Genomic DNA, 26,777 nt, shown 5'->3' with positions numbered 1-26,777 from the left:
GTAACTACTACCTGTAACTACTACCCAGTACACCATCACCTGTCCAAAGAGGAGACGGGGAAGGAAACACCAGGGGCATTATGGGTAGAATGGGTGTGGTTAAGAGGTTTTAAGAACATTATGGATGCAAGCTATGAATCTACACACTCTCTCACACTCTCTCTCTGTCACGTCCTGACCAGTATAAGGGTTATTTGTAATTGTAGTTTGGTCAGGACGTGGCAGAGTGTCACACCCTGACCAGGTGAACTCTTCTATTTTGGTCAGGGTGTGGCATTTCTATAGTTTATTTTCTATGTTTTGGTATAGCCTTGCTTTGGGGCGTATTTCTATGTTGGGTTCTGTCGATTCCCAATCAGAGACAGCTGTCGCTAGTTGCCTCTGATTGGGGAATCATATTTAAGTTCCTTTTCCCCCCACGATGTTTGTGGGTTGTTGTCTCTTTTTGTTTGAGCAGTAGCGATACGTTTATTCTCTGTTTTGACCGTGTTATTTCAGTCTGAAATAAATAACGTGTTCGCTCCCAGCTGCGCCTTGGTCCACTTCTTCCTTCATGCACAACGATCGTTACACAGAGGGTATTTTGTTTATGTGGTTCGGGTGGTGATTTATGTAGTAGGGTGTTTGATTTATTATTTCCGGGTTTTGGTCTATGTTCTATGTTTTGTATTTCTATGTTCTTTCTGGTTTGTGGTATTTCTATGTGTAGGTTAATGGGGGGTTGGACTCTCAATTGGAGGCAGGTGCTTTCTCGTTGCCTCTGATTGAGAGTCCTATATATGGGTAATTGTTTGGTGTAGTGTTGTGGGAGATTGTTTCTTGTTTTGCCTGTGTGAGCATGACAAGACTGTTTTGTTGTTTGTGCGTTTTTCGGTTTTCTTATTTTGGTGTTCTCTTTATTTAAAATAAATAACAAGATGAGCATCCACATTCCTGCTGCGTTTTGGTCCTCTATTCCCGACGACAACCGTTACAGAATCTCCCAACAAATAAGGACCAAGCAGCGGAGGAAGGAGCAATGGAGGGACGATCGTGAGAAGTGGACGTGGGAGGAGATTATGGCCGGAGAAGGTCCATGGAGGAAGTGGAGCGAAGACAGGGAACACTACAGGGGAACACGACTGGCGTTTAAGCCCGAGAGGCAGCCCCAATAATTTTTTGGGGGGGGGCACACGGGTAGTTTGGCTGGGCGAGGAGTGAGCCCCAGGCCAAATCCCCGTACCTTTTTTGGGCAACCAGTGACTGGACAGGTCCCGTGCTTTGGGGTAATGGGTACTGTGGCGAGGCCAAGTATTTTTAGGCCGGTACGCGCAGTACCAGCGCCCCGCATTTGCCAGGGGGAAGTGGGCATCCAGCCAGTAAGAGCGATGCCAGTTCTGCGCTCGAGACCGCCAGTACGCCTCTACGGTCCAGTGCGTCAGCCCTGTCCGACTCGTCCTGTTCCCGCTCCCCGCACTAGCCCTGAGGTGCGTGTTCCCAGGCTGATACCTTCAGTACCAGCACCACGCATCAGGCTTTCAGTGCGTCAACCCAGTCCGACTCAGCCTGTTCCCGCTCCCCGCACTAGCCCTGAGGTGCGTGTTCCCAGGCTGATACCTCCAGTACCAGCACCACGCATCAGGCTTCCAGTGCGTCAGCCCAGCCTCGAGAGTTCGGCAACAGTGTGCAGTCCAGAGTATCCGGCAACAGTGTGCAGTCCAGAGTATCCGGCAACAGTGTGCAGTCCAGAGTATCCGGCAACAGTGTGCAGTCCAGAGTATCCGGCACCAGTGTGCAGTCCAGAGTATCCGGCACCAGTGTGCAGTCCAGAGTATCCGGCACCAGTGTGCAGTCCAGAGTATCTGGCACCAGTGTGCAGTCCAGAGTATCTGGCACCAGTGTGCAGTCCAGAGTATCTGGCACCAGTGTGCAGTCCAGAGTATCCGGCACCAGTGTGCAGTCCAGAGTATCCGGCACCAGTGTGCAGTCCAGAGTATCCGGCACCAGTGTGCAGTCCAGAGTATCCGGCACCAGTGTGCAGTCCAGAGTATCCGGCACCAGTGTGCAGTCCGGAACCGAGGGAGTCTGCCTGTGACCCGGAACCGAGGGAGTCTGCCTGTGACCCAGAACCGAGGGAGTCTGCCTGTGACCCGGAACCGAGGGAGTCTGCCTGTGATCCGGAACCGAAGGAGCCTGCCTGCGACCCAGAACCGAAGGGGTCTGCCTGCGACCCAGAACCGAAGGGGTCTGCCTGTGACCCAGAACCAAGGGAGTCTATCAACAACCCGGAACTGAGTAAGTCTGTTGACGATCCGGAAGTAAATATGATTAACTGTGTATCAAATGAGTCTGCCTACAGTGTGGAACGGAAGAGGTCTGCCTACGATCCGGAACGATGGGAGTCTGCCTATGGCCCGAAACTGAGCAAGTCTGTCTGCATTCTGGAGGAAAGTAGGCCGGAGCCAGAACCACCTCCTGTATAGGTGGGTTGGGGAGGGGGGGTGTAGCACAAGTGCCGTCGGTGACGGCAGCCACCCTCCCTTCCCTCCCTTTAGTTTAGGGGGATTTTTTGTTGTTGTTGTTTTTTGTTTGTTTGTTTACTTATGAGGTGCATCCGGGGTCTGCACCTTTAGGGGGGGTACTGTCACGTCCTGACCAGTATAAGGGTTATTTGTTATTGTAGTTTGGTCAGGACGTGGCAGAGGGTATTTTGTTTATGTGGTTCGGGGTGGTGATTTATGTAGTAGGGTGTTTGATTTATTATTTCCGGGTTTGGTCTATGTTCTATGTTTTGTATTTCTATGTTCTTTCTGGTTTGTGGTATTTCTATGTGTAGGTTAATGGGGGGTTGGACTCTCAATTGGAGGCAGGTGCTTTCTCGTTGCCTCTGATTGAGAGTCCTATATATGGGTAATTGTTTGGTGTAGTGTTGTGGGAGATTGTTTCTTGTATTGCCTGTGTGAGCCTGACAAGACTTTTGTTGTTTGTGCGTTTTTCGGTTTGTTATTTTGGTGTTCTCTTTATTTAAAATAAATAACAAGATGAGCATCCACATTCCTGCTGCGTTTTGGTCCTCTATTCCCGACGACAACCGTTACACTCTCACTCTCTCTCACTCACTCATTCACTCACTCACACTGAGTAGTGTGTGGGCACCTCGGCTCATTAAAGGAGGTGAAGGCTCTGGGCTCATCTTTAAAATATAAAATAAAGTGCCGTGATGTCACAGCCCATCAGCCTATCCTGTGTAGACGGAACCACTTTAGCCGAAAGAGCAGACACTGTTATCGCATGAACGCACAGACCCCGCTCTAACACATACACACAGGGCGGGCTGTGCAGGAGGAGGATGCATGTTGGTTTGGGGCTAAACATGATATCTGGGGTCCCCTGGGTCATCCAATCAGTACAGCCTGCCAGGGAAAGAGGAAAAGCACTCAAGACTGGGCCTGAAAAACACACACAGGTGTCTCACACTCACATGTAAACCCCCTCAGAGCAGGCATCCAGACAGAATACTGTCTAGTAGTCATAAAGAACACAGACCTACTGAGAACACAGACCTACTCAGAACACATACCTACTCAGAACACAGACCTACTGAGAACACAGACCTACTGAGAACACAGACCTACTGAAAACACAGACCTACTGAGAACACAGACCTACTCAGAACACAGACCTACTCAGAACACAGACCTACTGAGAACACAGACCTACTGAGAACACAAATCTACTTAAAACACAGACTAGTTACCTACCTGTTTCACAGCATCTTAATAACCTCTCTGGGCCAGTGGGACGTTTGCGTCCCACCCTAATCAACAGCCAGTGGAATCGCGTCGCGCTAAATGCAAAACCTCATAAATGCTATAACTTCAATTTCTCAAACATATGACTATTTTACACCGTTTTATAGATACACCTCTCCTGAATCGAACCACGTTGTCCGATTTCAAAAAGGCTTTACAGCAAAAGCAAAACATTAGATTATGTCAGCAGAGTACCCAGCCAGAAATAATCACACAGCCATTTTCAAAGCAACTAGCATGCATCACAAATACCCAAAACACAGCTAAATGCAGCACTAACCTTTGACAACCTTCATCAGATGACACTCCTAGGACATCATGTTACACAACACATGCATTTTTTGTTCGATAAAGTTCATATTTATATATAAAAACAGCATTTTACATCGGCGCATGACGTTCAGAAAATCTTTTGCCTCAAATGCTTCCGGTTTATTAGCGCTACAATTTACAAAATTACTATTCGAAAACATTGTTAAAATGTAATATTGTCATTCAAAGACTTATAGATTAACATGTCTTGAATGCCATCTCTTTGCCACATTTAAAAATAACTTTACTGGGAAATCACACTTTGCAATAAACGACGTGGTATGCCCAGAAAAAAAGTCTAGGCTATAAATGTTGGAGCCATCTTGGAACGATCAACCATCAAAAATACTATTGTAAATAATCCCTTACCTTTGATTATCTTTATCAGAAGGCACTTCTAGGTATCCCAGGTCCATAACAAATGTAGTTTTGTTCAAAAAGTTAATAATTTATGTCCCAATAGTGTTAGCGCGCTACGAAGGCTAGTGAAAATGTACCGTGTGAGTCTGACTTGTCGTCAGGAATGAGCAAAAAATATATATTTAAGTTCGTTCAAACATGTCAAACGTTGTATAACATAAATCTTTAGGGGCTTTTTCAACCAGGGCTTCAATAATATTCCATTGGGACGGTTGCATTGTCTTTCAAAACGTTTCGAAAAGGGAGAGTACCCATGGGCGCCGACGTCACAATGGTAATGGCCCATCCCCTGTGACCAAGATAAACAGGCTCTCTTTCAGTCTTTTTTGATAGTAGGAGACTCAAACCACTTTGTAAAGACTGGGGACATCTAGTGGAAGCCATAGGAAGTGCTAAATGATCCACAAGCCCCTGTGTGTTTCAATGGCAAATGTTTGAAGTGATATCCACACATCAGATTTCAGTTTCCTGTCAGGATTTGTCTCAGGGTTTTGCCTGCCATATGAGTTCTGTTATACTCACAGACACCATTCAAACAGTTTTAGAAACTTTAGGGTGTTTTCTATCCAAAGCCAATAATTATATGCATATTCTAGTTACTGGGCATGAGTAGTAACCAGATTAAATCGGGTACGTTTTTTTATCCGGCCGTGTCAATACTGCCCCCTAGCCCTAACAGGTTTTAATGATAACTAGCTAGCTACCTGTTCACAGTATCTTAATGATGATTAGTTAGCTCCCTGTTTTCACAGCATCTTAATGATAACTAGCTAGCTACCTGTTTTCACAGCAGTTTGCACAACTGAGCAAGAGGACAAGTACATTAGAGTGTCTAGTTTGAGAAACAGATGCCTCGCAAGTCCTCAACTGGCAGCTTCATTTAAGAAGTACCCGCAAAACACAAGTCTCAACGTCAACAGTGAAGAGGCGACTCCGGGATGCTGGCCTTCTAGGCGGAGTTGCAAATAAAAAGCCATATATCAGACTGGCCAATAAAAAGAAAAGATTAAGATGGGAAAAAGCACACAGACACTGGCCAGAGGAACTGGAGTCACCTCTTCACTGTTGATGTTGAGACTGGTGTTTTGCAGGTACTATTTAATAAAGCTGCCAGCTAGTTATCATTAATATGTTGTGAAAAAATAAATAAATGTTGTTTGTTGCCTTACAAACTGGAATTAAAATGGATTTTGGGGGGTTTGTATCATTTGATTTACACAACATGCCTACCACTTTGAAAATGCAAAATATTTTTTATTGTGAAACAAACAACAAATAAGACAAAAAAACGGAAAACTTGAGCGTGCTTAACTATACCCCCCCCCAAAGTCAATACTTGTAGAGCCACCTATTACAGCAATTACAGCTGCAAGTCTCTTGGGGTATGTCTCTATAAGCTTGGCACATCTGGCCACTGGGTTTTTGCCCATTCTTCAAGGCAAAACTGCTCCAGCTCTTTCAAGTTGGATTGGTTCCACTGGTGTACAGCAATCTTTAAGTCATACCACAGATTTTCAATTGGATTGAGGTCTGGGCTTTGACTAGGCCATTCCAAGACATTTAAATGTTTACCTTAAACCACTCGAGTGTTGCTTTAGCAGTAGGCTTAGGGACATTGTCCTGCTGGAAGGTGAACCTCAGTCCCAGTCTCAAATCTCAGGAAGACTGAAACAGGTTTCCCTCAAGAATTTCCCAGTATTTAGCGCCATCCATCATTCCTTCTATTCTGACCAGTTTCCCAGGCCCTGCCGATGAAAAAAATCCCCACCGCATGATGCTGCCACCACCATGCTTCACTTTGGGGATGGTGTTCTCGGGTTGAATGGAGGTTTTGGGTTTGTGCCAGACATAGCGTTTTCCTTGATGGCCAAAAAGCTAAATTTTAGTCTCATCTGACCAGAGTAAAATCTTCCATATGTCTGGGGAGTCTCCCACATGCCTTTTGGCAAAACCAAACGTGTTTGCTTATTTTTTCCTTTACGCAATGGCTTTTTTCTGGCCACTCTTCTGTAAAGCCCAGCTCTGTGGAGTGTACGGCTTAAAGTGGTCCTATGGACAGATACTCCAATCTCCGCTGTGGAGCTTTGCAGCTCCTTCAGGGTTATCTTTGGTCTCTTTGTTGCCTCTCTGATTAATTCCCCCCTTGCCTGGTTCGTGAGTTTTGGTGGGCAGCCCTCACATGGCAGGTTTGTTGTGGTGCCAGATTCTTAAAAAAAATATATTATGGATTTAATGCATTCAGGTGGGCTTTATTTAACTAATTATGTGACATGGCAGGTTTGTTGTGGTGTCATATTCTTTCAAATTTTGAATAATGGATTTAATGATGCTCTGTGGGATGTTCAAAGTTCCTGGTATTTTTTTATAACCCAACTCTGATCTGTACTTCAACACAACTTTGTCCAGAACAGTTTGGAGAGCTCCTTAGTCTTCATGGTGCTGCTTGCTTGGTGGTGTGTCCCTTGCTTAGTGGTGTTGCAGACTCTGGGGCCTTTCAGAACAGGTGTATATATACTAAGATCATGTGACAGGTCATGTGACACTGAGATTGCACACATGTGGACTTTATTTAACTAATTATCTGACATCTGAAGGTAATTGGTTGCACCAGATCTTATTTAGGGGCTTTATAGCAAAAGGGGGTGAATGCAGTTGAAGTTGGAATTTAACATACACCTTAGCCAAATACATTTAAACTCCGTTTTTCACAATTCCTGACATTTAATCCTAGTAAAAATTCTCTGTCTTTGGTCAGTTAGGATCACCACTTTATTTTAAGAATGTGAAATGTCAGAATAATAGTAGAGAGATTTATTTATTTCAGCCACATTCCCAGTGGGTCAGAAGTTTACATACACTCAATTAGTATCTGGTAGCATTGCCTTTACATTGTTTAATGTGTCAAATGTTTCAAGTAGCCTTCCACAAGCTTCCCACAATAAGTTGGGTGAATTTTGGCCCAGTCAGGTTTGTAGGCCTCCTTGCTCACACATGCTTTTTCAGTTCTGCCCACAAATTTTCTATCGGATTGAGGTCAGGGCTTTGTGATGGCCACTCCAATACCTTGACTTTGTTGTCCTTAAGCCATTTTGCCACAACTTTGTAAGTATGCTTGGGGTCATTGTCCATTTGGAAGACCCATTTGCAACCAAGCTTTAACTTCCTGACTGATGTCTTGAGATGTTGCTTCAATATATCCACATAATTTTTGCTCCTCATGATGCCATCTATTTTGTGAAGTGCACCAGTCCCTCCTGCAGCAAAGCACCCCCACAACATGATGCTGCCACCCTGTACTTCACGGTTGGGATGGTGTTCTTCGGCTTGCAAGCCTCCACCTTTTTCCTCCAAACATAACGATGGTCATTATGGCCAAACAGTTTTGTTTTTGTTTCATCGGACAAGTGGACATTTCCCCAAAAGGTATGATCTCTGTCCCCATGTGCAGTTGCAAACCGTAGTTTGGCTTTTTTATGGCGGTTTTGGAGCAGTGGCTTCTTCCTTGCTGAGCTGCCTTTCGGGTTATGTCAATATAGGACTCGTTTTACTGTGGATATAGATACTTATGTACCTGTTTCCTCCAGCCTCTTCACAAGGTCCTTTGCTGTTGTTCTGGGATTGATTTGCACTTTTTGCAACCAAAGTACGTTCATCTCTAGGAGACAGAATTCGTCTCCTTCCTGAGTGGTATGACGGCTGCGTGGTCCTATGGTGTTTATACTTGCGTACTATTGTTTGTACACATTAACGTGGTACCTGCAGGCATTTGGAAATTGCTCCCAAGGATGAACCATACTTGTGGACGTCTACAATTGTTTTCTGAGTTCTTGGCTGATTTCTTTTGATTTTCCCATGATGTCAAGCAATGAGGCACTGAGTTTGAAGATAGGCCTTGAAATACATCCACAGGTACACCTCCAATTGACTCAAATGATGTAAATTAGCCTATCTGAAGCTTCTAAAGCCACGACATCATTTTCTGGAATTTTCCAAGCTGTTTAAAGGCATAGTCAACTTAGTGTATGTAAACTTCTGACCCACTGGAATTGTGATACAGTAAATTATAAGTGAAACAATCTGTCTGTAAACAATTGTTGGAAAAATTACTTGTGTCATGCACAAAGTAGATGTCCTAACCAACTTGCCAAAACTATAGTTTGTTTGTTAAGAAGACATTTGTGGAGTGGTTGAAAATGTGTTTTAATGACTCTGACATAAGTGTATGTAAACTTCCAACTTCAACTGTACATTTTCAGATATTACACATTTCTCATTTTGTCAGGGAGTTGCTTTCATTTCAAGTTAAAGTTTACTGTTAGCTAGCTAGCTAACGTTAGCTGACTGGCTCGCTAGCCAATGTTACGTGTATGATCTGTGTAGTTCTATTATTCTCATTTCTGCACATAGCATGCACGACTTTTCTGGTTTTTATTTTTTAGAATTTTTTGAAAAAAGTAATTTTTTTCATTTCACTTCACCAATTTGGACTATTTATTGTATGTCCATTACATGAAATCCAAATAAAAGTCCATTTAAATTACATGTTGTAATGCAATCAAATAGGAAAAACGCCTATGGAGATTAATACTTTTGCAAGGCACTGTAGCTAGTTATCATTAAAATGCTGCGAAAATCGGTAGCTAGCTGACATTGTTGCAAGCTGTTCAGAAACTCAAAGTAGTCGTTAGGAACATTTTGACGGAAAATTCTATTTCCACATATACAGGCAATCAGCCACACACACACACACACACACACACACACACACACACACACACACACACACACACACACACACACACACACACACACACACACGGCCCAGCCCAGCCCAGAGGACCAATGACCAAGGAGATGGAGGTGGGGCTGGTTAGGGATGGCACGTTGAGAGGGGGGTTTGAGGAGGATTCTAAGGGTGTGTGTGAGGATGAGGGGTTGAGAATAGGGTAGAAGGGAATTTGAGCGAGGCCGAGGGCAGGGTGTGTGTGATGCTGGGGAAGGGAGGAGGGACCAGTAGGGAATGGTGTCAGCTGCGCAGGCAGCAGGGAAAGCCGACATCTTAATAAAACAGCCTCAGGCTAAACCCCATTAAAGGCCTCAGAGCCTGTTACCACTGCTGGCCAGGTAGCACACACTCACACACACACACACACACACACACACACAAATGTTTTATATATGGATCTGCGTGTGTCTGTCTGTCCATGTGTAAGGGCCTGTCTGTGCAGGGTGTGTGTGTGATGTTACAGACCTCAGTCTGACTATTGTGGCAATACGGTAGTCGAGGGAAATGGAAATATACCAAGAAGGGAGAAAACCCTACTCAAAACACACATATACACACACACACTAGGTATGTAAACTATACTATAGGCCCAGCTGGTGGAGATGTCATATGATCTTAAAATAATCTATACTATAGGCCAAGCTGGTGGAGTTGTCATGTTAACTTAAAATGTCTAATAGAGAAAGATAGATCAAATGTTTGTGTGTGGTTAGCTGAAACATTGTTTCCCATGACAATAAAGCCCCTTTGAATTAAATTGGAATTGGAATTGAGAGAGAGAGAGGGAGCCTGAACTCAGGTCTATTTAACATATACATTAATGAATTGTCAAAAACACTAGACAATCAACTGCCCCAAGTCTCACTCATAACGACACAGAAATAAAATGCTTCCTGTATTCTACTGTTCTGCTGTGCCCCTCAAAATAGGGGCTACAAAACAATTAAATCATTTGCAATAGTTGTGTCAGACCTGGGCAGTGGCAGTCAATCTGAAAAAGACAAATAACAAATTTGATAATATTTGTCACATGCTTTGTAAACAACAGGTGTAGACTAACAGTGAAATGCTTCCTAAACAGCAGGTGTAGACTAACAGTGAAATGCTTCCTAAACAGCAGGTGTAGACTAACAGTGAAATGCTTCCTAAACAGCAGGTGTAGACTAACAGTGAAATGCTTCCTAAAGAACAGGTGTAGACTAACAGTGAAATGCTTACAAAACAACAGGTGTACACTAATAGTGCAATGCTTCCTAAACAACAGGTGTAGACTAACAGTGATGTCCGTCGTTAAAGGTAGACCAAGGCGCAGCAGTGAATAACGAATAACAATAACGAGTAAAAATAACATGGTAGAGCCCGGGAGGTGGGTAGAGTCCAGTGGGTGGATAGAGTCTGGGAGGTGGGTAGAGTCCAGCGTGTGGGGTAGAGTCCAGCATGTGGGGTAGAGTCCAGCGTGTGGGTAGAATCCGGGAGGTGGGTAGAGTCCAGCGTGTGGGGTAGAGTCCAGCATGTGGGGTAGAGTCCAGCGTGTAGGTAGAGTCCAGTGGGTGGATAGAGTCCAGCGTGTGGGGTAGAGTCCAGCGTGTGGGGTAGAGTTCAGCGTGTGGGTAGAGTCCAGTGGGTGGATAGAGTCTGGCATGTGGGTAGAGTCCGGGAGATGGGTAGACTCCAGCGTGTGGGTAGAGTCCAGCGTGTGGGGTAGAGTCCAGCGGGTGGGTAGAGTCCAGCGTGTGGGTAGAGTCCGGCATGTGGGTAGAGTCCAGCGTGTGGGTAGAGTCCAGCGTGTGGGTAGAGTCCAGCGTGTGGGGTAGAGTCCAGCTGGTGGGTAGAGTCCAGCGTGTGGGTAGAGTCCGGCATGTGGGTAGAGTACAGCGTGTGGGGTAGAGTCCAGCGTGTGGGGTAGAGTCCAGCGTGTGGGTAGAGTCCAGCGTGTGGGTAGAGTCCAGAGTGTGGGTAGAGTCCGGCGTGTGGGTAGAGTCCGGCATGTGGGGTAGAGTCCGGGAGGTGGGTAGAGTCCAGCGTATGGGTAGAGTCCGGCGTGTGGGGTAGAGTCCAGCATGTGGGGTAGAGGCCGGCGTGTGGGTAGAGTCTGACGTGTAGGTAGAGTACAGCGTGTGGGTAGAGTCCAGTGCGTTGGGTAGAGTCCAGCGCGTGAGGTAGAGTCCAGCATGTGGAGTAGAGTCCAGCGGGTGGGGTAGAGGCCGGCGTGTGGGTAGAGTCTGGCGTGTAGGTAGAGTACAGCGTGTGGGTAGAGTCCAGTGCGTTGGGTAGAGTCCAGCGCGTGAGGTAGAGTCCAGCATGTGGAGTAGAGTCCAGCGGGTGGGTAGAGTCCAGCGGGTGGGTAGAGTCCAGCGTGTGGGTAGAGTCCAGCGTGTGGGTAAAGTCCAGCGTGTGGGTGGAGTCCGGGAGGTGGGTAGAGCCCGGCGTGTGGGTAGAGTCCAGCGTGTGGATAGAGTCCAGTGTGTGGGGTAGAGTCCAGCGGGTGGGTAGAGTCCAGCGTGTGGGTAGAGTCCAGCGTGTGGATAGAGTCCAGTGTGTGGGGTAGAGTCCAGCGTGTGGGTAGAGTCCAGCGGGTGGATAGAGTCCAGCGTGTGGGTAGAGTCCAGCGTGTGGGGTAAAGTCCAGCGTGTGGGGTAGAGTCCAGCGTGTGGGTGGAGTCCGGGAGGTGGGTAGAGCCCGGCGTGTGGGTAGAGTCCAGCTTGTGAGGTAAAGTCCAGCGTAGGGGTAGAGTCCAGCGTGCGGGGTAGAGTCCGGGAGGTGGGTTGAGTCCGGGAGGTTGGTAGAGTCCGGTGTGAGTGTGGAATCCAGCGTGTGGGTAGAGTCCAGCATGTGGAGTAAAGTCCAGCGGGTGGGTAGAGTCCAGCGTGTTTGGTAGTGTCCAGGAGGTGGGTAGAGTCCAGCGTGTGGGTGGAGTCCGGGAGGTGGGTAGAGCCCGATGTGTGGGTAGAGTCCAGCGTGTTTGGTAGAATCCAGCGTGTGGGTAGATTCCAGCGTGTGAGGTAGAGTCCAGTGTGTGGATAGAGTCCAGCGTGTGGGTAGAGTCCAGCGTGTGGGTAGAGTCCAGTGTGTGGGTAGAGTCCAGCGTGTGGGGTAGAGTCCATCGTGTGGGGTAGAGTCCAGTGTGTGGATAGAGTCCAGTGTGTGGGGTAGAGTCCAGCGTGTGGGTAGAGTCCAGCGGGTGGGTAGAGTCCAGCCTGTGGGGTAGAGTCCAGCGTGTGGGTAGAGTCCATCGTGTGGGTAGAGTCCAGCGTGTGGGTAGAGTCCAGCGTGTGGGGTAGAGTCCAGCGTGTGGGTAGAGTCCAGCGGGTGGGTAGAGTCCAGTGTGTTTGTAGAGTCCAGCGGGTGGGTAGAGTCCAGCGTGTGGGGTAGAGTCCAGCGTGTGGTAGAGTCCAGCGGGTGGGTAGAGTCCAGCGGGTGGGTAGAGTCCGGGAGGTTGGTAGAGTCCGGCGTGAGTGTGGAATCCAGCGTGTGGGTAGAGTCCAGCATGTGGAGTAAAGTCCAGCGGGTGGGTAGAGTCCAGTGTGTAGGTAGAGTCCAGTGTGTGGGTAGAGTCCAGCGTGTGGGAAGACTTCAGCATGTGGGTAGAGTCCAGCATGTGGGGTAGACTACAGCGTGTGGGTAGAGTCCAGCGTGTGGGAAGAGTCCAGCGTGTGGGTAGAGTCCAGCGTGTGGGTAGAGTCCAGCTTGTGGGTGTAGTCCAGCGTGTGGGTAGAGTCCAGCATGTGGCGTAGAGTCCAGCTTGTGGGGTAGAGTCCAGCGTGTTTAGTAGTGTCCAGGAGGTGGGTAGAGTCCAGCGTGTGGGTGGAGTCCGGGAGGAGGGTAGAGCCCAACGTGTGGGTAGAGTCCAGCGTGTTTGGTAGAATCCAGCATGTGGGTAGAGTCCAGCGTGTGGGGTAGAGTCCAGTGTGTGGATAGAGTCCAGCTTGTGGGTAGAGTCCAGCGTGTGGGTAGAGTCCAGCGTGTGGGTAGAGTCCAGTGTGTGGGTAGAGTCCAGCGTGTGGTGTAGAGTCCAGCGTGTGGGTAGAGTCCAGCGTGTGGGTAGAGTCCAGCGTGTGGGGTAGAGTCCAGTGTGTGGATAGAGTCCAGCGTGTGGGTAGAGTCCAGCGTGTGGGTAGAGTCCAGCGTGTGGGTAGAGTCCAGCGTGTGGATAGAGTCCAGTGTGTGGGGTAGAGTCCAGCGTGTGGGTAGAGTCCAGCGGGTGGGTAGAGTCCAGCCTGCGGGGTAGAGTCCAGCGTGTGGGTAGAGTCCAGCGTGTGGGTAGAGTCCAGCGTGTGGGTAGAGTCCAGTGTGTGGGGTAGAGTCCAGCGTGTGGGTAGAGTCCAGAGTGTGGGTAGAGTCCAGCGTGTGGGTAGAGTCCAGCGGGTGGGTAGAGTCCAGCCTGCGGGGTAGAGTCCGGGAGGTGGGTTGAGTCCGGGAGGTTGGTAGAGTCCGGCGTGTGTGTGGAATCCAGCATGTGGGTAGAGTCCAGCATGTGGGGTAGACTACAGCGTGTGGGTAGAGTCCAGCGTGTGGGAAGACTCCAGCATGTGGGTAGAGTCCAGCATGTGGGGTAGAGTCCAGCGTGTGGGTAGAGTCCAGCGTGTGGGTAGAGTCCAGCTTGTGGGTGTAGTCCAGCGTGTGGGTAGAGTCCAGCATGTGGGGTAGAGTCCAGCTTGTGGGGTAGAGTCCAGCGTGTTTGGTAGTGTCCAGGAGGTGGGTAGAGTCCAGCGTGTGGGTGGAGTCCGGGAGGTGGGTAGAGCCCGACGTGTGGGTAGAGTCCAGTGTGTTTGGTAGATTCCAGCGTGTGGGGTAGAGTCCAGTGTGTGGATAGAGTCCAGCGTGTGGGTAGAGTCCAGCGTGTGGGTAGAGTCCAGCGTGTGGGTAGAGTCCAGTGTGTGGGTAGAGTCCAGCGTGTGGGGTAGAGTCCATCGTGTGGGGTAGAGTCCAGTGTGTGGTTAGAGTCCAGCGTGTTGGGTAGAGTCCATCGTGTGGGGTAGAGTCCAGCGTGTGGGTAGAGTCCAGCGTGTGGGGTAGAGTCCAGCGTGTGGTAGAGTCCAGCGGGTGGGTAGAGTCCAGCGGGTGGGTAGAGTCCAGCTTTTGGTTTAGAGTCCAGCGTGTGGGTAGAGTCCAGCGTGTGGGTAGAGTCCAGTGTGTGGGGTAGAGTCCAGCGTGTGGGGTAGAGTCCATCGTGTGGGGTAGAGTCCAGTGCGTGGGTAGAGTCCAGCATGTGTAGTAGTGTCCAGCGGGTGGGTCGCGTCCAGCTTGTGGTTTAGAGTCCAGCGTGCGTGGTAGAGTCCAGCGGGTGGGTAGAGTCCAGCTTTCGGGGTAGAGTCCAGCGTTCGGGGTAGAGTCCAGCGTTCGGGGTAGAGTTCAGCGTGCGGGGTAGAGTCCAGCGTACGTGGTAGAGTCCGGGAGATCGGTAGAGTCCGGCGTGAGTGTGGAATCCAGTGTGTGGGGTAGAGTCCAGCGTGTGGGCTGGAGTCCGGCACGTGGGTAGAGTCCGGCATGTGGGGTAGAGTCCAGCGTGTGGGCTGGAGTCCAGCATGTGGGTAGAGTCCGGCATGTGGGGTAGAGTCCAGCGTGTGGGTAGAGTCCAGCGTGTGGGTAGAGTCCAGCGCGTGGCGTAGAGTCCAGCGCATGGGGTAGAGTCCAGCGCGTGGGGTAGAGTCTAGCGCATGGAGTAGAGTCTAGCGTGTGGGGTAGAGTCGAGCGTGTGGTGTAGAGTCCAGCGGGTGGGTAGAGTCCAGTGTGTGTGCATAGAGTCAGAGCAAGAGTTAGTTAAAAAAAAATGTCAATGCAAGTTGTCCGGTAGCCAATTGATTAGCTATTTAGCAGTGTTGTTTATCAGCCTTATGGCTTGGAGGTAGAAGCTTTTCAGGTTCCTGTTGGTTCCAGACGTGGTGCACTGGTACAGCTTGCCGTGCTGTAGCAGAGAGTCTTTGACAATTTCTGTGCTCTCCTTCGACACCGCCTGGTACAGAGGTCCTGGATGGCAGGGAGTTTGACCCAGGTAAAAATAAATAAAAAATGTACTGGGCGATCTACCCTCTGTAGCAAAAATGTATGATATTCCAGAAAAGGGTCCAGATGTAAGGGAAAGCGATATACATTTTTACTGAGCCGCACTGAAATACAACACACAGACACGTACTCATACGGGGACTAAAGATCAGCTCTTCAACCTGGCTGTGAATGAACTGAAGGACAAAGCAAGAGGGTTTTCTATGCCATTAAAAAATCTATTAATTAAATGAAATACACCAATTAGGATCTGGCTATAAAATATTCTAATCAATAATAGAACCAAAAGCACTATATGGCAGTGAAGGGTGGGGTCCACTATATGGCAGTGAAGGGTGGGGTCCACTATATGGCAGTGAAGGGTGGGGTCCACTATATGGCAGTGAAGGGTGGGGTCCACTATATGGCAGTGAAGGGTGGGTTCCGCTTATAAAACTACCATGTGCCAAATGGGACAAACACCAAACTGAAATGCTGAATGCAGAATTCTGTAAGCACATCCTAAGAGTACAGAGAACAAACAATGCATGCAGAGCAGAATTAGGCCAATTTCATTTTCTGATTAGATTTAAAAAAAATAGCCACAAAATGTTAGAATCATTAAAAATAGGGGACTCCCACTCCATCCACTACAAAGCCCTCACATGCCAAGATTTGACCATAGAGAAGAGTCCCCTCAGCCAACTGGTTCTGAGGCTCGTTTCACTAACCCAAACCAACCCCAAAGAGCCTCAGGACAGGAATAAATAAATCTGGCCCAACCATATAATCACAAAGCAAAAATAAAAATATATCACCTACTGGAAAGAAAACACAAAAAAATAAGTCATCTTCAATGCTATTTGTTTCTTAACAGACAGTACATGGAGGCAGACTATCTGCCTACTGTGACCGATAGAAGAGGAAAACACTGACTAGAACAGACTCAGTGAGGACAGTCTGGCTATAGAGACTGGTCGACACAGATAAACCTGGCTGCCCAGAGAGGACAGTCTGGCTATAGAGACCGGTCGTCACAGATAAACCTGGCTGCCCAGAGAGGACAGTCTGGCTATAGAGACCGGTCGTCACAGACAAACCTGGCTGCCCAGAGAGGACAGTCTGGCTATAGAGACCGGTCGACACAGATAAACCTGGCTGCCCAGAGAGGACAGTCTGGCTATAGAGACCGGTCGTCACAGACAATCCTGGCTACCCAGAGAGGACAGGCTGGCTATAGAGACTGGTTGCCACAGACAAACCTGTGCTGCTGGCAACATATGAATTACGTTTTTGCCGACGTTTATTGACACCAGCCATATTCAACGGGTGTCGAGAGTAGATGGCAAGACAAAATTTAAGAATGCACCCGAAGTGGTTACTTGCATAGTGGAGTCTTTTGTTAGCTAGGTAAACAATGAACCATAATACCAACTCATGACGTTACTACCCTGCATGAATCTGCAGGTAGCTTACCAACCAGGTTCAATGTTAGCTAGCTAACATTAGGTTAAAACTAGCAATGCAAATGGCTCTGAGATACGAATAATATTACTACACAGATCATACATGTAACGTTAGCTAGCTAGCCAGCCAGTTTACGTTAGCTAGCTAGCTAACAGTACACTTTAACTTGAAATGAAAACTACTTTCTGACAAAATTAGAAACGTGTAATATCTGAAAATGTAGCTAGCTAGACTCTCTTACCCGTATACATCAATCATGGATGTACAAGTCTCCTGTAGTAGCCCTTAGTTTGAAGATGTAATCCGGAGACAGGTGTTTTCTCCATTTCCTTAGCTATCGTACTCGAATTCCACTGATTTCAAAACTCAGTCCTCCAGAAAGTGGAAAGAAGCACTTATGCAGTTTTTCTACAAGATACGTTTAAAAAAAGCCATGTTAGACAGGATTACCTAGACATACTGACCAGCTCAAATAGACAGAAGCATGCAATATGGCAGACCAATCCAAACTCATCTTTCGGCATGTCCAGCCCACTCATTATCTCAGCCAAACATGGTTAGCTGTAAGGTTGCTGACTTATTTAATCGCTAAGCCAACTAGGCTCGTAAGTTAACAATTATATTAGTGTTTACAGATGGCAAACAAGTTTGTTATTAAGGCACATGAAAGTTGATGGTACTTCCACCTTATTCATGATGATGGTACTCCCACCTTATTCACTGATGATGGTACTCCCACCTTATTCACTGATGATGGTACTCCCACCTTATTCATGATGATGGTACTCCCACCTTATTCATGATGATGGTACTCCCACCTTAGTCATGATGATGGTACTCCCACCTTATTCACTGATGATGGTACTCCCACCTTATTCATGATGATGGTACTCCCACCTTATTCATGATGATGGTACTCCCACCTTAGTCATGATGATGGTACTCCCACCTTATTCACTGATGATGGTACTCCCACCTTATTCATAATGATGGTACTCCCACCTTATTCACTGTTGATGGTACTCCCACCTTATTCACTGATGATGGTACTCCCACCTTATTCACTGATGATGGTATTCCCACCTTATTCATAATGATGGTACTCCCACCTTATTCATGATGATGGTACTCCCACCTTATTCATGATGATGGTACTCCCACCTTATTCACTGATGATGGTACTCCCACCTTATTCACTGATGATGGTACTCCCACCTTATTCATGATGATGGTACTCCCACCTTATTCACTGATGATGGTACTCCCACCTTATTCATGATGATGGTACTCCCACCTTAGTCATGATGATGGTACTCCCACCTTATTCATGATGACGGTACTCCCACCTTATTCACTGATGATGGTACTCCCACCTTATTCACTGATGATGGTACTCCCACCTTATTCACTGTTGATGGTACTCCCACCTTATTAACTGATGATGGTACTCCCACCTTATTCACTGATGATGGTACTCCCACCTTATTCACTGATGATGGTACTCCCACCTTATTCACTGTTGATGGTACTCCCACCTTATTCACTGTTGATGGTACTCCCACCTTATTCACTGATGATGGTACTCCCACCTTATTCACTGTTGATGGTACTCCCACCTTATTCACTGATGATGGTACTCCCACCTTATTCATGATGATGGTACTCCCACCTTATTCACTGATGATGGTACTCCCACCTTATTCATGATGATGGTACTCCCACCTTATTCACTGATGATGGTCTCCCACCTTATTCACTGATGATGGTACTCCCACCTTATTCACTGATGATGGTACTCCCACCTTATTCACTGTTGATGGTACTCCCACCTTATTCACTGATGATGGTACTCCCACCTTTTTCATGATGATGGTACTCCCACCTTATTCATGATGATGGTACTCCCACCTTATTCACTGATGATGGTACTCCCACCTTATTCATGATGATGGTACTCCCACCTTATTCACTGTTGATGGTACTCCCACCTTATTCATGATGATGGTACTCCCACCTTATTCATGATGATGGTACTCCCACCTTATTCACTGATGATGGTACTCCCACCTTATTCACTGATGATGGTACTCCCCACCTTATTCACTGATGATGGTACTCCCACCTTATTCATGATGATGGTACTCCCACCTTATTCACTGATGATGGTACTCCCACCTTATTCACTGATGATGGTACTCCCACCTTATTCACTGATGATGGTACTCCCACCTTTTTCATGATGATGGTACTCCCACCTTATTCATGATGATGGTACTCCCACCTTATTCACTGATGATGGTACTCCCACCTTATTCATGATGATGGTACTCCCACCTTATTCACTGATGATGGTACTCCCACCTTATTCACTGATGATGGTACTCCCACCTTATTCACTGATGATGGTACTCCCACCTTATTCACTGATGATGGTACTCCCACCTTATTCACTGTTGATGGTACTCCCACCTTATTCACTGATGATGGTACTCCCACCTTATTCATGATGATGGTACTCCCACCTTATTCACTGATGATGGTACTCCCACCTTATTCATGATGATGGTACTCCCACCTGCCATACTTTACTGTGGTCTCTCCTCCTATCCTCTTTCTCCTCTCTTCCTCTCCTTCCCTCCCTTCCTCTTTTCCTTCCCTCCTATCCTCTTTCTCCTCTCTTCCTCTCCTTCTCTCCTCTCCTCTCTTCCTCTCCTCTTTCTCTCCTCTCCTCATCTCCTTCCCTCCTCTCATCTCCGTCCCTCCTCTCCTCCTCTCCTATTTCTCATCTCATCTCCTCTCCTTCCCTCTTCTCTTCTTTTTCCTCTCGTCTCCTTCACTCCTCTCCTCTTTCTCCTCTCCTCTCCTTCACTCCTCTCCTCTTTCTCATCTCCTTCCCTCCTATCCTCTTTCTCTTCTCTTCCTCTCGCTTCCTTCCCTCCTCTCCGCATCTCCTTCCCTCCTCTCCTCCTCTCCTATTTCTCATCTCATCTCTTCTCCTTCCCTTCTCTCTTCTTTCTCCTCTCATCTCCTTCACTCCTCTCCTTTCTCCTCTCCTCTCATCTCCTTCCCTCCTATCCTCTTTCTCCTCTCTTACTCTCCTTTCCTTCCCTCCTCTCCTCTTTCTCTCCTCTCCTCATCTCCTTCTCTCCTCTCATCTCCGTCCCTCCTCTCCTCCTCTCCTGTTTCTCCTCTCATATCATCTCCTCTCCTCTCCTCTCTTCTTTCTCCTCTCATCTCCTTCACTCCTCTCAAATCAAATCAATCAAATCAAATCAAATGTATTTATATAGCCCTTCTTACATCAGCTGATATCTCAAAGTGCTGTACAGAAACCCAGCCTAAAACCCCAAACAGCAAGCAATGCAGGTGTAGAAGCACGGTGGCTAGGAAAAACTCCCTAGAAAGGCCAAAACCTAGGAAGAAACCTAGAGAGGAACCAGGCTATGAGGGGTGGCCAGTCCTCTTCTGGCTGTGCCAGGTGGAGATTAGAGGAGATCCTCTCCTCTTTCTCCTTTCTTACTCTCCTTTCCTTTCCTCCTCTTTCTCCCCTCTCCTCATCTCCTTCCCTCCTCTCCTATTTCTCCTCTCTTACTCTCCTCTCCTTCCCTCCTCTCCTCTTTCTCCTCTCCTTTCCTTCCCTCCTCTCCCCTCACTTTTCTCCTGTCTCCCCCTCTCCTCTCCTCCTCTCCTATTTCTCCTCTTTCTCCTCTCCTTCCCTCCTCTCCTCTTTCTCCTCTCCTTTCCTTCCCTCCTCTCCCCTCACTTTTCTCCTGTCTCCCCCTCTCCTCTCCTCCTCTCCTATTTCTCCTCTTTCTCATCTCCTTCCCTCCTCTCCTCTTTCTCCTCTCCTCTCCTTCCCTCCTCTCCTATTTCTCCTCTTTCTCCTCTCCTCTCCTTCCCTCCTCTCCTATTTCTCCTCTTTCTCCTCTCCTTTCCTTCCCTCCTCTCCCCTCACTTTTCTCCTGTCTCCCCCTCTCCTTCCCTCCTCTCCTATTTCTCCTCTCCTTTCCTTCCCTCCTCTTCCCTCACTTTTCTCCTGTCTCCCCCTCTCCTCTCCTCCTCTCCTATTTCTCCTCTCCTCCTCTCCTATTTCTCCTCTTTCTCATCTCCTTCCCTCCTCTCCTCTCCTTCCCTCCTCTCCTATTTCTCCTCTCTTCTTCTCCTCCCACTCCTCCTTTCTTCTATGTTCATTCCCCCCGCTCTCTACACTCCCACCTGGTGGTTAAACATCAGTCCAGCAAACGTCCACACACACCCACTTTCTTTCTCTCTCATATGCACACACAGATATGACAAAATAATGTACACAACCAGAGAGCCATATGGAAAGCTGGTCTGAGTTCAGACAGGCTCTTATTGGTGTTGTAATATAGCTGAGTTCAGACAGGCTCTTATTGGTGTTGTAATATAGCTGAGTTCAGACAGGCTCTTATTGGTGTTGTAATATAGCTGAGTTCAGACAGGCTCTTATTGGTGTTGTACTATAGCTGATTTCAGACAGGCTCTTATTGGTGTTGTAATGTAGCTGAGTTCAGACAGGCTCTTATTGGTGTTGTAATATAGCTGAGTTCAGACAGGCTCTTATTGGTGTTGTAATATAGCTGAGTTCAGACAGGCTCTTATTGGTGTTGTAATATAGCTGAGTTCAGACAGGCTCTTATTGGTGTTGTACTATAGCTGATTTCAGACAGGCTCTTATTGGTGTTGTAATGTAGCTGAGTTCAGACAGGCTCTTATTGGTGTTGTAATATAGCTGAGTTCAGACAGGCTCTTATTGGTGTTGTACTATAGCTGAGTTCAGACAGGCTCTTATTGGTGGCGTGGGCTTCTAGAACCATATCTAAGAAGAATAATGCCAGCAGGGTAAAGGGTGGTTAATGCATCCGTACCAAGTCGTTGTGGGGGGGGGGGGGGGGGGGCTCCAGTGAACCCTGTAATGCTCCTATTAGAAGCTTTAGTTAAAATGGCATTTCATCAGGCAGCTGACAAGTCAGTTATTTCTCTCTCTCCCTCCGTCTCTCCCTCGCTCCCTCCGGCTCAGTGACAGTAGCCTTAGGCCTGAGATAAAGAGGCGGCACACCACACACACACTCACACACATACACACTCACATACACACTCACACACACACACACTCAAATACACACTCACACACACTCACACACACACTCACACACACACTCACACACACACTCACACTCAAACACACATGGCAGAAGAGAAGTGACATCCTGTCAAAACAATAGTTTAGTACAACACCAATAAGAGCCTGTCTGAACTCAGCTACATTACAACACCAATAAGAGCCTGTCTGAACTCAGCTATAGTACAACACCAATAAGAGCCTGTCTGAACTCAGCTATATTACAACACCAATAAGAGCCTGTCTGAACTCAGCTATATTACAACACCAATAAGAGCCTGTCTGAACTCAGCTATAGTACAACACCAATAAGAGTCTGTCTGAACTCAGCTACATTACAACACCAATAAGAGCCTGTCTGAACTCAGCTACATTACAACACCAATAAGAGCCTGTCTGAACTCAGCTACATTACAACACCAATAAGAGCCTGTCTGAACTCAGCTATAGTACAACACCAATAAGAGTCTGTCTGAACTCAGACCAGCTTTCCATATGGCTCTCTGCCTGTTAACATTATTTTGTCATATCTGTGTGTAGATTTTTTATTTGGTTTTAGTGGATTTTTCACAGGTTAGAAAGGATGCACCTTAATAAAATGCACAAAAACAAAATGTTCTATTGCCAGAGTTTTGGTTGAACACATCTTTTATTTTGATAAGGAATGTATTGAAAAAAAAACATGTAAACCTGGTTTACAAAATGTATGAAATATTTGAAATGTTTTTAAATAATTAGTCTGAGGTACAAGGAAAGGAAAGGGAAAGAAACACTTATTTAAGGGTGTGAATGACCACCCTCACTAGACAGGCTAGAGACATTGGCTAAGATTTAAATGTAATATGTAATACTGATCAATTACAAAGAAGTTTATAATTTATAAAATTTCCCAAGTGTGATTCGAACCATGGGAGAGAGAGATAGAGAGCACTGCCTCTGAAGGAGGGGAGCCTGTCTCTAATCTATTTTGCTATGACTTTATGAGATACAATTATTTCTTTTTGGAGATATTACGGGTAGTAATTCTAATTCATTTTTTTTAAACAATCACAATGTGAGTCGTGTAAAAAAGGGGGGAATTACCAGTCCCTTGGGGCCTTTTGGTTAAATGTGTAAGTTGACTTTGTTCACATGCCTGCCTGTAAAAGGAAGGGATACATGTTGGTAATGGTTGACAGTTACTCCAAGTTGGTTGGAGTATACACCTCGAGTGATATATAGAAGTGTATCAAATTATATATGAATGGCTGTGTGCTTTGTCCGTTTTTGTTGTTTGTTTCAATACAAATCTCACCAGATTGGGTCTGCTGTATGGTCAGGCTGTCTCCCTAAGGACTGGCACTCTAACTCCCTGACCCTGTAACTTTTCAGTGAGATCGTCGGTATGATAAGGGAGTTTTAGCCAATTTGGAAAATGGTTTCAACAGTGTGTTGTTATGCTCTTTGACATTTGTCTAGAAATGTTGGTATTAAGAAAATTGGGAATGTAATAATTTGTCATACGGTGAATAGATGGTCTGGATTTCCAGAATCAAAAATGTCTTCAATTGTTGTTTTGCTCTGTCTTCTCTCGAGTTATGGTGAAGGTGACCACAGATGGTGTCTTGATGCATGGAATGGATCATTTGTCCAAGAACAATGTGAACCTCAACCCCCCCAACCAGCTGAAGAATAGTGACAAAGGCATTCACTATGACATTGTTTCTCACCACTACCTGAGACCTGAGTCCGAGCCAGCAACCTGTACACTGCATCCAGTCGCAGCTATCAACTGCCTTTTCTCTCATGCCTTTTTCTCTCAGGAGTGCGACATGAGTCCACGTGTAGTGAGCATGGGGAGAGGTCCATTCCAAACTTCTCTCATGTTGCTTGTATACTGGTTGACAAATGGACAAGACATAATGGGTGGTAGAGGTGTTGGCAGCCTAGGTGAGACCTTGAAATCGGGACAATATCAAGGTCCATCAACTGTGACAGGCATGAGTTACCAATGAGCTGTTGGGAAGATGAACTGTGACGCTATCTGAAGAAGAACCAATGAAGACGTGATAGAAGGCTGAATGCCAGGAAAAACGGTGGTGGTCAACTGTACCTGTAAATTGATTTATAGTAATTTAGAAAATTTATAGTAATTTAGACTAAGAACGCATTGAGATACTGATCTGTAATTATAACCCTTATGAGAACCGTAATGCTAGAGTTATCAAATCAAATTTATTTATATAGCCCTTCTTACATTAGCTGATATCTCAAAGTGCTGTACAGAAACCCAGCCTAAAACCCCAAACAGCAAGCAATGCAGGTGTAGAAGCACGGTGGCTAGGAAAAACTCCCTAGAAAGGCCAACACCTAGGAAGAAACCTAGAGAGGTACCAGGCTATGAGGGGTGGCCAGTCCTCTTCTGGCTGTGCCGGGTAGAGATTATAACAGCACATGGCCAAGATGTTCAAATGTTCATAAATGACCAGCATGGTCAAATAATAATAATCATAGTAGTTGTCGAGGGTGCAACAAGTCAGCAACTCAAGAGTAAGTGTCAGTTGGCTTTTTCATAGCTGATCTTTGAGAGTATCTCTACCGCTCCTGCAGTCTCTAGAGAGTTGAAAACAGCAGGTCTGGGACAGGTAGCACCTCCGGTGAACAGGTCAGAGTTCCAGCAGGTCTGGGACAGCAGGTCTGGGACAGGTAGCACATCCGGTGAACAGGTCAGGGTTCCAGCAGGTCTGGGACAGCAGGACTGGGACAGGTAGCACGTCCGGTGAACAGGTCAGGGTTCCATAGCCGCAGGCAGAACAGTTGAAACTGGAGCAGCAGCATGGCCAGGTGGCCTGGGGACAGCAAGGAGTCATCATGCCATGTAGTCCTGAGGCATGGTCCTAGGGCTCAGGTCCTCCGAGAGAGAGAAAGAAAGAGAGAAAGAGAGAATTAGAGAGAGCATATTTAAATTCACACAGGACACCTGATAAGACAAGAGAAATACTCCAGATGTAACAGACTGACCCTAGCCCCCCGACACGTAAACTACTACAGCATAAATACTGGAGGCTGAGACAGGAGGGGTCAGGAGACACTGTGGCCCCATCCGAAGAAACCCCCAGACAGGGCCAAACAGGCAGGATATAACCCCACCCACTTTGCCAAAGCACAGGCCCCACACCACTGGAGGGATATCTCCAACCACCAACTTACCATCCTGAGACAAGGCCGAGTACAGCCCACAAAGATCCCCGCCACAGCACAACCCAAGTGGCGGGCGCCAACCCAGACAGGAAGTCCACGTCAGTGACTCAACCCACTCAAGTGACACACCCCCGCAGGGACGGCATGGAAGAACACCAGTAAGCCAGTGACTCAGCCCCTGTAATAGGGTTAGAGGCAGAGAATCCCAGTGGAGAGAGGGGAACCAGCCAGGCAGAGACAGCAAGGACGGTTCATTGCTCCAGCCTTTCCGTTCACCTTCACACCCCTGGGCCAGACTACACTTAACCTGTTGGGGCTAGGGGGCAGTATTTGCACGGCCGGATAAAAAACGTACCCAATTTAATCTGGTTACTACTCCTGCCCAGTAACTAGAATATGCATATAATAATTGGCTTTGGATAGAAAACACCCTAAAGTTTCTAAAACTGTTTGAATGGTGTCTGTGAGTTTAACAAAACTCATTTGGCAGGCCAAAACCTGAGAAGATTCCTTACAGGAAGTGGCCTGTCTGACCATTTCTTGCCCTCCTTGATCATCTCTAACAAAAACAGGGGATCTCTGGCATGACGTGACACTTCCTACGGCTCCCATAGGCTCTCAGAAACCGGGAAAAAGCTGAATGACGTAATTTCAGGCCCAGGCTGAAACACACTAGCGCGTTTGGCAAGTGCTCTATCAGAGGGCCATCAGACTGAGGCTCGTGCATGAGGGGATAGCATGCTTTTACTTTCACTCTCTTTGTAATAAGAAACGATTTCCCGGTCGGAATATTATCGCTTTTTTACGAGAAAAATGGCATAAAAATTGATTTTAAACAGCGATTGACATCCTTCGAAGTACGGTAATGGAATATTTAGAATTTTTTTGTCATGAAATGCGTCGTGCTCGTAACCCTTATTTATCCTTTCGGATAGTGTCTTGAACGCACAAACAAAACGCCGCTATTTGGATATAACAATGGATTATTTGGGACCAAACCAACATTTGTTATTGAAGTAGAAGTCCTGGGAATGCATTCTGACGAAGACAGCAAAGGTAATAACATTTTTCTTATAGTAAATCTGACTTTGGTGAGTGCTAAACTTGCTGGGTGTCTAAATAGCTAGCCCTGTGATGCCGGGCTATCTACTTAGAATATTGCAAAATGTGCTTTCACCGAAAAGCTATTTTAAAATCGGACATATCGAGTGCATAGAGGAGTTCTGAATCTATAATTCTTAAAATAATTGTTATGTTTTTTGTGAACGTTTATCGTGAGTAATTTAGTAAATTCACCGGAAGTGTTCGGTGGGAATGCTAGTCACATGCTAGTCACCTGCTAATGTAAAAAGCTGTTTTTTGATATAAATATGAACTTGATTGAACAGACATGCATGTATTGTATAACATAATGTCCTAAGATTGTCATCTGATGAAGATCATCAAAGGTTAGTGCTGCATTTAGCTGTGGTTTGGGTTTATGTGACATTATATGCTAGCTTGAAAAATGGGTGTCTGATTATTTATGGCTGGGTACTCTGCTGACATAATCTAATGTTTTGCTTACGTTGTAAAGCCTTTTTGAAATCAGACAGTGTGGTTAGATTAACTGCTAGCTAGTGGGTTTGCTAGCTAGCCAACCGTTACCGACTAGCAGCGCTGTAGATACTAATACATTGCAACGGAACGATTTGAC

This window comes from Salmo trutta, unplaced genomic scaffold, assembly GCF_901001165.1.
Source record: "Salmo trutta unplaced genomic scaffold, fSalTru1.1, whole genome shotgun sequence".
In the NCBI taxonomy this organism is placed as follows: Eukaryota; Metazoa; Chordata; class Actinopteri; order Salmoniformes; family Salmonidae; genus Salmo; species Salmo trutta.
Note: the sequence above shows the minus strand (reverse complement) of the source record.